Source organism: Tenrec ecaudatus, chromosome 2, assembly GCF_050624435.1.
Source record: "Tenrec ecaudatus isolate mTenEca1 chromosome 2, mTenEca1.hap1, whole genome shotgun sequence".
NCBI lineage: Eukaryota > Metazoa > Chordata > Mammalia > Afrosoricida > Tenrecidae > Tenrec > Tenrec ecaudatus.
The window spans coordinates 50,672,072-50,685,212 of record NC_134531.1 but is presented as its reverse complement, the minus strand read 5'-3'; the positions used below and the strand labels follow the sequence as shown (position 1 = coordinate 50,685,212).

The following is a 13,141-nucleotide window of genomic DNA, read 5'->3' as shown; positions in this document are numbered from 1 at the left end:
TGACCTGCCTTGCTGTTTGCTGCCTGTGCCAGGATAGCCTGAATCTCCCTACAGAGGACTACCTGGCAGCCCCCAAGACTTGAAGGACTGCCAGTGTCTCACAGCTCTCTCACAGGAGTGAGTTGCACTGAGCCATTTGTACTGCTTTATAATTTAACAGTTCATTTCTTGTATTATATATCTATCTATCTGTATATAATTTGACTGTTCATTTCTTTTTTTTTTTCTGAGTTCACAAGTTTATTATGAAAAACACTGCAGTGCTCTTGTGCAGTAACATCGTCTTACAGGAAGGGAAAAACAGCTCTGTCCAAAACAACTCACTAGGTTCTGACAATAACAAAGAACATGGGGCTGAGATTGAGAAGGGAATAAACTGAGTGCAGACAAATCATACAATTAAATGAAACGGTATCCCTGAAAAGAAACAAAATGGTTCCAAAACTCACAAGTAGAGGGGAGGCCTTGGTACTTATTTTTTAAAATGTTCATTAAGCTCCAATGATTGCTGCTCTCCTTATCTACAGCCATGCTGAGTAAAGCTATAGCTAAATGGGAGTTAAACTGTATTCACGAGGCGTTAATATTTACATCTTAATATCTGCAGTCTCTCAGAGAAAGCAAAAGTCACTACAAATAGCGCTATGCCAGAAACTGGTTTCTTGACCAACAATGTCGTTTCAGCATGCAATGAACTGGTTCATTCTAAAGTGGTCACGGCTGTTGATGACAAGAGGCTTTGTATTTTGATATGGCACATCTTTTGGTCCGTGTGAAAACAAGTTTTTTGAATGTTAACTATTCTCTGACACTTTGGAGTTACTGTTGCTCTTCCCATTTCCATCAGGTCAATCAATATCTGGTTCATGACAATACTGTACAAGTTTAACATTCATTACAGGAAGTAGTCTGGGGTGCGACGAGTGACGTGTGGCTCGCCTCTGCGTGGTGCCGGGTCAAACTGCAAGAAAGAGTATTTTAGAGTATCATCAAGTTCCATGATTGCAGCTTGGTTGCCACAGCGATAGCAATAGTTTGGAGCACTGAAAATTGTTACTACATTCCGGTCATGGCACCAGTTATATCCCTCCATCACCAGTTGGTGAGCTCTTGACACCAGCGTAAGGCCATTGGCATGGTTAAATGTTTCGGAAATATCTTGTCCAAAGGTGTAGCTGGCTCCTCGAGGAGATATGCCCCAACCATCCCGGTCATCTGGGTCTGACCACAGCAAGTCACACATTGGGCCCTCATGAGGAACTTCTTGTAGGCGGTCAAGTGCTCTGATGTGATCCAGTGTATCTATGGACGGTGAGAGGCCACCATGTAGACAGAAGATCTGCCCATCCACCAAGGCAGTGAGAGGAAGATAGTCAAAAAGATCTGTAAAATATTTCCACACATTTGCATTTCCGTATTTCCTTAAACATTCATCATAGAAACCATATACTTGTGTGATCTGTCTGCTCTCATGATTCCCTCGAAGAATGGTGATGCGTTCACGGTAACGGACCTTAAGAGCTACAAGCAGTGTAACTGTTTCAACCGAATAATAGCCTCTGTCAACATAATCTCCCATAAACAAGTAATTTGTGTCTGGTGATTTGCCACCAATTCTAAACAGTTCCATGAGATCATGAAATTGCCCATGTACATCTCCACAGACAGTGACTGGACACCGAACTTCTTGCACATTGGATTCTTTCGTCAGGATTTCTTTAGCCTTCTCGCAGAGGCTCTTGACCTGGGATTCGGACAGCTGCTTGCACTCGTTCAGCTGCTCGATCCACTGGTCCAGTTCCTTGGTGAACACCTCGTCCATGATGCCACCCGCCCGAACCGGCTGCCCCTCTGCGCTGCTCCCGCGCCGCCGCCCGCACACGGGCCACACGCACACGCCGCCGCCGGGTCCCGGGGCACTACTTTAGCTACTGGCGGTAACTTCAGCGTCAGCCCTGGCCAGCCGGGAGTCTCCGCAGTGCTCGGCCACCGGGCGCTGTGCCCTCCTCCTCCGCCTCCTCCTCCGCTGCCTCTAGCTCCGGAGCGCAGCTCTCTGTGGACTGTTCATTTCTTGTTATATAGCTATCTATCTTATAAATATATATACTATTAGCAATGTTTTGGGTATTAATAAAAATTTTTGTAAGCAACAGGCGCCTTCTTAGCGCAGTAGGCAGCACATCAGTCTCATAATAAAAATTTTTGTAAGCCACTGACCTAGAAAACCTAGATCATTTTATCTGGATGAATCACTTCTATTTCAAATATCCTCTTTTGACTCTGGGTTAAACTATTCTTTTACGGGTTGAGTGAAGTCCCAGTAGTTCATTTACTGAAGTTCTGCTTACCATGGTTTCCAGAAATGTGTACTATAAGTAATAACAGTGTAGACACAGCCTGTAACCGCTCCTCTCCCCCAAAAGTACCCCTGCGTGAGGATATTTTTCCATGTGTAAGAGTTCCTGGTGTTTCAGTAGAGAAATCAGATTGTCAGTTTGCCTGCTTTGCCGGTTAACCCTGGTCTTATCCATCTGCCCTGTTCTTTTCCGTAAGGAAAAAGGTTGAGATGGAAGGGATAGGTACATTGAAGGTATTTGTGCTGATCTGTAAACTTAGGCAGCTCACTTGTGGCTCAAAATTAGTTTGAGGAAGAGAAATAAAGACAAGGAAGGAAAAACAAATTAAAAAGTATTCCAAGGAAAAAAAGATGTCATAGAGGAAAGCATATTGCAGTATTATTTTCCTATGACACATATAATGTGATTACATATATAATATAATCTATAATGTGAATGAGATTGCTTTAAGAATTTAGAAGAAGGAAGCCTTGTGCACTGAAATCTTGTGATTGCAGTCACAGTGTCTGCTTTCAACTTCAGCATGATTTAGACGAATCAGAAAGGCAGCTAGAAATTGGTGTTGCTATTCTGAGCGCTGGTATAGGCAGTTTATGGCATCTAGGATTTCCTTTTCCTCTCTGCCTTTAAATTTTTTATTGGAATTTGATATCTCTGTCATATCTAGTAGGCTTTTATAAGAAAGATAAGTGAGCACAGAAAACCCTTGAAAAGACTGTTTGCTGATCGGATCACAGGGTTTTCTGACAAATCAATAATCTTGAATACAATTCTAAAAATTATTTTTATTTTGTTATTTATTGCCACATTATCCAAATATCATACGACTTAGTAATCCAATAATACTTAAAAGAGTTGTGTGATCATCACCACTATCATTTTAGAATATTTCTTCTTTCTTGTGGTGTTGTTAATCTTGGGCACTAGTGAAGAATCATTACACCTTAGACTTGTTAACTTTCTTTTTGAAAACTGATGTATAAAGCATGTCCATTTCATCAATGTGGTGGGAATACATTTTCTGATAGCAGTTTCTTCAAAGTGATATTACTTATTTCCAGGCAAAAGCTCACATTTAAGGAATTATCTCTGAGAGTGATTCTTCCTTTTCTGGATTTCAGGGCATAACACACAGTAACGATAATGACTATTTGCATAATCACACAGAGAGCTAAAATGGATGCATACATTTACTCTGTGCCAGGCATTGTCCTAAGTCCATTACATTTAAGTACTCAGCTCGATGGTGTATCATTTTTAGTTTATAAATGAGGAAGCGTGTCACAGAGATGTTTGGACCTAACTCAGACTCCCTGCCGTGGAGTCAATGCCATCTCGAAGGGGCCCGAGAGGACAGGGAAGAAAGTCCCCCGGGGGTTCCTGAGATTGTAACTCTTTACGGGAGTAGAAATCCACCCAGAGGAGCAACTGATGGTTTCAAACCGCTGACCTCTCGGCTCACAGCCCGACACCTGGCCACGGTAAAAGTGGCAGCGCCACTGTCAGCATGTAGGTGTCAGAGAAGTGATGAGTCTGAGCACAGCCATGACACTGCGCTGTCGCTTCGCTTACAATCAGAAAGCTCGGGAGCCTGGTGGACAAGGTAACTGTGCCTATGTTAAAGAAGAGGGAATTAAAGCCCAAAGGTTAAGTGACTTGTCCGAAATAGCAAGTTAACCAGTGTCAAAATCCGGGGCGGCAGCAGTTCTAACTGCCGCCTCTGCGTTTTCAAAGCACATGTTCTCAAGACCTTGAGATGATCTCATCACGACCAGTTATTTACTCTCCTCACTTGTCATGACACACTGGAGGAGGTGGCAAGAAAGATCATCTCCAGCTTACTTGGGACTGTGCAGAAGGGGAGGTGGTTGAGCTACTGACAGGATTTCAAAGCCAGAAGTCTGAATGTTAAGGTTCTGGACCAGCGTTTTCAAGCATCCTTCTTGCTCCTTGGACTTATAAATGTATAAGTCCACCCACAGGCTCTGGAAGAAAGGTCTAGAGATATACTTGTGAAAAGCCAGGCATCGCACATCCTGTGGGGCATGGTACTATGCTGACATGCAAGGGGCCACTGTGAGTCAGAACCAATTTAAAAAATAGTTTTGTTGGCATATAATTCACGTACTGTAAAATTAAGAAGAGTTGTACAGCCATCATCACAATCAATTTAAGGACATTTTCTTTTTTTTCTCATACTTATTGTTGTTGGCTCTCTAGTTCACTTCCCCTTCCCTGCCATGCCCCTAGGGAACTGTTAATCCAGTTACTCTCTCTATAGGTTGATCTATCTTGGATTTCATATGCAGAAAATAGTGCAAAACAAAAACAACAAACAAACAACAACAGTGACAAAACAAAAAAGAGGAAAGCCTCAATTGAAAATAAACCAGAAAATATTAAAAACTGAAACATCTTTGAAAGGGGTAAAACCAAACAACAACAACAAAAACACTATTTCTGTTGAGTCAATACTGACTCATAACGACCCGTATAGGACAGGGTAGAACCGGCTCTGTGGGCTTCTGAGACTGTAACTCTTTGCAAGCGTAGAAAGTCCCGTCTTTGTCCAGTAGAACGGCTGGTGGTTTCGAACTGCACACTTTGCAGTTAGCAGCCCAACGCATAACCAATCTGCTACCAGAGTTCCAAAATGGGTCAAGAGAGAGATCAAATGATAAGGTGTTACATTTAGACCTAACTACCTCTGCCTTAATAGACTTTATATTGCTATCTGTCTAGTCACATCCCTAGACTTTGGTCAGAGGGGATTCATGAGAGGCTTAAGCCATGTGGGGACCCAGCAAATGGATTTTGGGCTTCTAAGGTCATCCATAGCCAAGTGCTCACAATTTAAGCTCTGGCGTTGTTCCCTTTTGCGGATTTGGATTTTATAATTTACAGTCCTTTGATCACACAGGCTGGTATGCTTTACTATGTGGACTTAGTTGATGCCTCACTTAAATAGCTTCTTATATTAAGACAAAGCTTTTAGGACCCCAAACGCTATTCTTTCTGATAGCCAGGCACCATCTAGTTTCTTCATCACACTTTGCTATAGCAACCATATCTTCAGTGGTCTCTTCATAAGGGTGAGTATGGAGTAGGACCATGTTATAAGAACTAATTGTTCTTAGGTTAGGGCTACAGTTAAGGGTGAGTCTCAAATCCATTCATATATATGTGCTTTTATATATGTCCCTGGCTCACTCTAGAGACATCATTATTTTGTTGGAGAACATTATAAATCATCCTCGTGGAGTGTAAGATAATTTTATTGATCGCACCCTTAAATTTAGCCAATGGTACATAATTTAAAACATTGTTGACAAAAGAAAATTGTACGTATATAGGCTGGGTTTTCATATCACACTATGTGAATTGTTGACTAGTACAGATTAAAAGTTTTAATGACTAGATACTCTTTACATAAAGAGGAATGCGGAGAGGGCAAGACTTTCAATAAAATTGATTCACAAAGAAGAGCCATGGCATAATAAAGCAAAGAGAGCATTGAAATAGTAAATCTATAACCCTTCTGGGCCACCATTCCTTTGGCACCCTCAAAACAAAATATCCAAACCAAAGTCCAATGACCACCAATTCTTCAACCAGGAGGCAGCTTTTTTGCACCTTAGGGTGTGCCCACTGTCAGTCCAAGAGGGTATGTCGGTTCCTACAGGTGAATTTAAGGTAAAGCCCAGTTCTCTGAGCAGGGTTTCCACATTGAATTTTTCTGATGCGGCCTGTGAAGGATGTGGTGCGCCTCAAAAGGACAGCGTCTGAAGATCTGGATGTTTATAGCATATAGCCTGGGTCACCAAGGGCTGCATAGAACTTAGGGATGAAATGTCCCATAGGAACACAATACTGGCACATTCTCGACTGGACGTCTATATAAGCACCGTTAAGCATTTTTTTCTGGTGGCAGGCTGCCCACTCTGTTTACCCACAAACAGAAGAGTATTCTCTTTCTCCAAGACAGGCATGCCCCACACCCTCATCCATGCCTGGCTAATCCTTCTTGCAGGGCTGTCTGTTGGCACCATGGTCATGGTCATGAGTGGGCTACTAACTACAAGATCAACAGTTTGAAACCACCAACCACTTTGCAAGAAAAAGATGGCGTTTTCTTCTCCTCTAAAGAATGAGGCTCTTGGAAACCCGCGGGGAGTCCTACCTCGTTTTACAGGGGTTGCGAGAGCAGGGTCCACTTCGTGTGGTAGAGCAATGTCCTATGGCCACAACTAATTGATCCTCTACCTCTCCTCTCATCTTGAGAAACTGACCCCCAATGAGATGAGCTGCCTCCCCTGGTGGGGTGGTTTTTTTGGGTGACTTGCCGGGTCCTGGGCACCAACACAGTATTTGCATCGGGCGCCAGGACTTGTGGTTGGCTGATCTCCACGGCCACCGGGCAATGGAGGGGATTCTTTCAGTGCTGATAAACCGGACTACCTCTGGTGAGCCCTTTGCTTTTTATTCTGAAATAATATTCCTGTTTTATATTGAGCATCAACTGGGAGTGCTGTGGATACCTGATGAAATATACATGCATCCACAAGGGGGCTATGTTTGCCTATTTTAAAAGCTTTTCTTTTCAACAATACTGTACTTTTTGTCCTTTTTTCCCCCCCTTTCCCCGGATACAAAATAGAATCATTTGCTTGTTTGTCGTAAGCACTTGTCATCACTAAATTGAGCGTTGAGGACTAGCAGCAGCTGCAGAGTTAGGGTAGCAGAGATTAAATGACACCGAAAGATGTGGAGAGGTCTGGGAACGGGAAAGAGAGTGTCTGAGCAACTCACCTGGCCCTCAGGAGCAATCGGAAACTCCCTGTGTGCATATGAAACTCAAAACCCGGGGTCTGGCTTTTTGAATATTAGGACTATCATTGCGATTGAATTAGATCATCCGTTTCTTCTTGAATCCCCTTAAAGCTAAAGGCGAATAAAATAACACAATTTCAGCGTTAAGTAACTTTCGAGTATTTGGAATATTGATTCCCTAAACTATTTTTCTCTTATGCTTGGCCTCGCTTTAAATTCTGAATTTGAGTTGGGTCTTTGCTCTTTCCTCGTGTCTGAAGTTTCTTTGACCAAAGTAGTAAAGGACTGTTGATGGAACTATATTTGGTTTGCACAGAAATGAATGCCTGAGGTTACTGGCTTCTGTTTTGAATGGCAAATTTTCCATTTGTTTCCGATGATGGCGTAGTCTATGGGACCACTGGGGCCCAAAGCAGTGTTCTGCAGTAGCGTGTGTTTACAGTGGAAACTGTGCTTCGTCTGCCTTTTGTATGTATGTATGCATGTATGGTGCTGGACAAAATGAACGCCTCCAGGCCATCGACGGAGAAGTAGCAGCACATTTCCAAATCAGTTAGAGTTCCTGTAGACATGAGCATGAGAGATACAGATGAATTTTTAAAATATAGAAGGTGAAAAAAATGAGATGGAGCTTGGCATTTTGTTAAACAGACTAATTGGTGTATTTTCTAGAAATGATCATCTACCAGTTAACTGAAGCCCACGCCTGGTCATTTGAGCTTTAAATCTATCTATATTTCTGATAACCATTAAACGATTGATGTCCTCCGAGCTTAAAAAGAAATCCCCAACTGGTTTCTGTAGAATTCCTTCTGACCCCTGCCAGCCCCACGCGTGTGGCTGGGGAACGCACACCACAAAGTGTTTTTCCAAGGCTGATCTGCAGAAGTGGATCGCTGGACCTTTCTTTCCAAGGTGCCGCTCAGTGAGCTTGAACCTTCAGTCTTTCAGTCAGCACCTGAGCAGATCAATCTCCGCAGATTACCCCTCCCAGGGTGCACCACCAGCCCTACGAGCTTAGGGCTGAAAACCCTCAGTGGGATCGTGCATATGTCAATAAATAGGTAAATAAACAAACTTCTCCCCCTGAATTATGGACTAAGGCTGTGGGATTCAGCAGAAACTGCTTAAGGATATTACCACATCGCCTCAATTGGGGGAAATCATCTTGTTCCAAATGACTTTTAAGTGATATTTTTAAAACTCATATCCCTCTTCAGAGCCAATTCTGATGAAGAAGATAGATAACATAAGCTCAAAAATAAAACAAGACAAAAAAACCTCACTGCCCTTGAGTCCATGCAAACACATAGCGACCCTATAGCTGATATTTGTTAAATGCTTACAATGCGCCAGGAGATGAGGTTCTAGGTGCTATTCATAGATTAACGCGCTCGATACACAAATTAACGTGAGGATCATTCCAGTTTACTGATGAGGAAATGAAAGAACAGAGAAGTTAAACAATATACCAAGGCTACATACCTAATACGTAGTAAAACAGTGATTTGGACCTAAAGAGTCTGAGACATGCCATTGCGGGCGGGGGGTGGGGGGGGAAGAGGGGTGAGGGCGCATTATCAAAGGCTAACAGGACCCAAAGACAATTTTCTAAAGAAGAAGAAGCCTGCTGTTGGCACAAATACCCTTCAGTGGCGTCAACTTGACAATCAGACATTCATTTGCCTGTATAGTTTTAGTGTGCCCGCCCAGTGAGCACTGCTCATATATGGAGTGCCTCTGCTCTGTGTTCTCATTTTATGATCTCCACTGGAAATTTTTTAAAAATGAGGAGACAATTCACAAAGTAGGTTTGTTTGATTTTCTACATTAGAAGGTGTGTTGCTCTGGGTAGACTGGAGAAAAAATTCATAGACACTCATGTTTATAAGAAAGAGCTTTATATATAAGTGCAATTGAATATTGAGAGAACATTCCAGCCCAATCCAGATCAAGTCCATAAGTCCAATATTAGCCCATATGTCTGATACCAATCTATAAATTCCTCTTCACACTCACACAACACATGCAATAATGCTGAATGCAGGAAGATCATAGGCCAGTCGGGGGTGGGGGGGGGAGTTTTGTGGATCCACTGGCAGTAGAGGCATCTCTGTGCTGGCAGAGGTCTCCATGTGGCTCCTTCAGTTCCAGGGCTCTAGCGTTCCTCCAGATGTCTTGTCATTACCTATGTCTCACAGGGAGTGAGCGTGCCCTGCCTCCAGCGAGCTATTTATCTCCTTGGCACCTCCAAGTGTGGTCATCAAGCTGCAACTAGATTGACAGGCTAAACTCCACCCCTTTAGTCTTAAATCTCATATTGACAACAGATTATGTAACTACCACACAAGAAATCAGGATGGATTTTCAAGTCTCATCACACCTGATTTGAAAATGTAGGAATCCTATGTAGTTGCTGATCTTTCCCCATCCCTCAAATTCTATTGAAATAGTTCCCGGATGAGGAATGGACATGAATTAAGTTAGTTCCTCAGCTACCTGGTCTATGGAGGTAAACCAGAGAGATTAATTGTTCAGGGTTGAAATTTCAAACAGGTTGATAGCAAGCATAGGAGATGCAAAGGTTCTCATTGCAGGGTGATAGACGTGTGTCTGTGGGTGAGACGTGTGTAAGTACAGAATGGAATGTGAGGTTTCCGTCAGTGGAAAAGTCAGCTGGTTTTTCGTGTTCATGAAACACCCTGTGGTTCCATGATCGCAGAATCTCAAAACCCACAAACACATCCGTCAGGTGTGATTTGCTATCGAAATAAATATTTTGAACTCAGCATGTTGAGAACTGACCTCCTGAACTTACTCACCACATCAGTGACTCTCTGCATATCAACCATAATAACGCCACCCTTCGAGTTGCTCAGGCTCACACCATCGAGCCATTCCTGTTTCTTTCCTTCTGTCACATCTCAGCGCATCTCAGAGTTTCTCAGAAACTCTGTTGGCTTTACCTTCAAAATACCCCCGGGATTTGACCACTGCTTACCAACTACAGCTTCCAGGCTCTCTCTGTTACCATCCCTCTCCTGGCTGATCTCAGCTGCCTTCCTGACCCGTCTCCCTGCTTCCCCTCTTGTCTGTTTCCCGACTGCTCGGCCACAGAAACCAGAAACGGACAGAAGTCAGACCAGGGCCCTCCTCATTGAAGCCCCACAGTAACTCCATTTCATACAAATAAAACCTTCTCTGGGATCCTGCGACTTGACCTCCCATCACATCTCCAACCTGAGACCCTTTTCCTTTTCTCCTTATGGTCGAGCTCCGACAACTGCACTTTATTTCTTTCTAGATGTCCTTCGTGTGCCTCATCCTTCGCGCCCTATTCCAGTCTTTCCACAAACAATCTCCCAGGAACGCTCTCCTGCTCCCGATGACCCCACCCCAGTGCGTCTCCTTTGTCTCCACAGTTGCTGTGACCTACCAACTACTATACCTTCCTTTCTTTCTTAAGTCTGTTGCTTCTTCTCTGTGTCCCTCTCTTCCCTCCTCCTCGGCCCATGAGAACAGGACTCCCTGTTTTGTTTACCGATACATCCCAAGCATCCAGATGATTGCGTGAAACATAGTAGATGCTCAATAAATATTGGATGAATTGTTGAATTAGGATGTCTGGGAACTGTAAACAGATTTGAAAAGTGATTAGAAACCAGAGATGGTTGTTTGAATACTACTCAGATGCAATTGTAGATGTGAAAAAGTGAAAACAGTCATTGCAAAGTTGTAGGAGACAGATAATTTGTTTTTGTGCAAGATTGGTAAACTAAAGGCGAATGAAGAAAATGTGTGATGTGTGTTTTTTCCTTAGTTAATGAAAAGCTAATCAGATAATTTGTAGTGAGTACAAAAATATCCAAACCAGTTGCTGGCAAACTAAGGCTGACTCATACATTATAAAATATCTCTAGCTGTTTTTCACCCTTGGAGTGGCTGGTGGTTTCAAACTGCCAACCTTGAGGATCACATAATCACTACGCCACCAGGACTTCTAGACTATGAATAGAAATCCTTAAAGCAACCCTACTAGGCAGGTTATGTGATTATCAGTGATTCTATGTGAGGTACTTTATATAAATGGTTATGCATTTATACATACACACTTAAAATGCTTTTGAATTGACAGCTATGAATTCCAGTTTTTATTGAAATTTTAAAAATGAAACTATGTCCTTTATTTCATCTGGTATTTAATTATACATCTGTTTTGAACTAAGAAATCTCAGGATTTGAAAACTGATGAATGGCTTCAGTTTTTAAAGTGGTATGCGAGGCTCTAGGGTGACAGGGAGCGACTCAGTTTGCTAATGTGGAGATGGTTGTAACTGGTACTTGAAGTATTTGCATCCCTTGTCTTGTCAGAGATATGGGTGAATTCTGTTACTGAAATGACTCCTGGTGACCTCTGTGCAGAAGATAGGGACTCCTCCCTGGAGGGCGTGGCCTACTGAGTCACTCCACCCAGCATTGGGCATTTGGCCCTCAAGTCCTTTCCAGGCCGAAGCATCCAGAACTTTACCCAGGCTCAGATCAACGAGGGCCAGCTAGTGTTTGCACACACTGGTAAGTCAGAGAAAACCCTGGGACTCTCCTATGTGTTTCAAAGAGAGGCCAAGGCCATCCTGGCTTATTGTTACTGCCTGTGAACCCACCCCCCCCACCCCCCCACCCCCGCCACTGCTATTGAGTCTATTCTGAATCATGGCGACCTGCGGGACAAAGTCAAATTGCTCCATAGGGTTCCGGAGACAAACTCATCTTTCTCCCACTGAGTTTGAACGGCCGTCCTTGGGTTAGCAGCTCACTGCTTAACCGCTGCACCACCAGAGCATCATCCTGTGTACCACAAACCTAAAGTTCCAGTTCGTGAAATTAAAAAGAGAGAGAGAGAGAGAGAGAGAGAGAGAGAAAAGCAAAGTGTTTTAGAAAAGCTAGTAATAGCAAGGACTTAAGAGTCCCGCTAGCTTATGTGGCTTACTTCCTGGAAGGTCTGGGGTCCGATGTAAGTGTCCCGCAGAGCCCTTACCTGGCTTCCCGCTGAAGAGCGCCTCTTCTCTGTTATCCTCCAGGCTGCCGGCCATTAGAATGTAGTGTTCTCAGCGTATTCTTTTGTTGTCTGTGTGTCCCCTCTTGTCTACACAGAACGTTGCACAGCGCATGTTATATAGTAGGAACTTAATAGAAAGTATATTGGATCAAGAAGTGAAATAATGTTGAACACCCATTACTGTTCCCGATGCTGGGCACTCATTCGTGACCAAACCAAAAAGATGTTTGTTGAATGGATGAAAACATGAAGGAATGAGAGACCATGACGTTAAAAGGCCTTTCCTTCTTTCTCCTTGCCAGGGATTGAATTATGCCTCCATAATGATAAATTATGTTCTGATCTGTGTCTCAAACCTGCACCTTGGGGACCTGTGTGGGTTAGACAGATGGTAATAGCAGCCTTAATCTATCCACATATATAACAAAGCATTGCTTCTAGAATGACTGGTACTCTAATAGTACTAATAAAAACACTAAAAAATTAAAAATAAAATTAAAATAGAGTGTTCACTTGCTGATTGGTAAAATGTAATTCATTTAAAGAGGTTATTTTTGCTGTATGTTTTTATTCCGAAAATAACAAAAATCCAAGTATCATCTGATGAAGACCTAGAAAGTTTTTTTAAAATTTTTGTGACAAGATTAGTGTATTTTCCTACAGGAGAGAGCAACTTCTCCTGTGAATTACACAAAGAAGTTTCAAATGTCTAAAATGAGACAGAATTCTGACTCTCTCCTACTTGCTTGGCATTGTAAAATGTACGTTCACATGATCTGATTTGTTTAATATTCAGAATACCTCTGAGTAATAAGTAGTAATGATTCCATTTTAAAGATGAAAACACACAAGCAAACCAACCCTAAGGCTGATCATAATTAAGCTGGTCTGGGCCCCA

The 13,141-nt window shown here is 42.7% G+C and overlaps 1 pseudogene; it reads right to left on the bottom strand.

Moving 5' to 3' along the window:
* Positions 1-570: 570 nt before the first annotated feature.
* LOC142438977 (serine/threonine-protein phosphatase 2A catalytic subunit alpha isoform pseudogene) lies at positions 571-1,822 on the bottom strand (annotated as a pseudogene).
* Between the last annotated feature and the right edge of the window lie 11,319 nt (positions 1,823-13,141).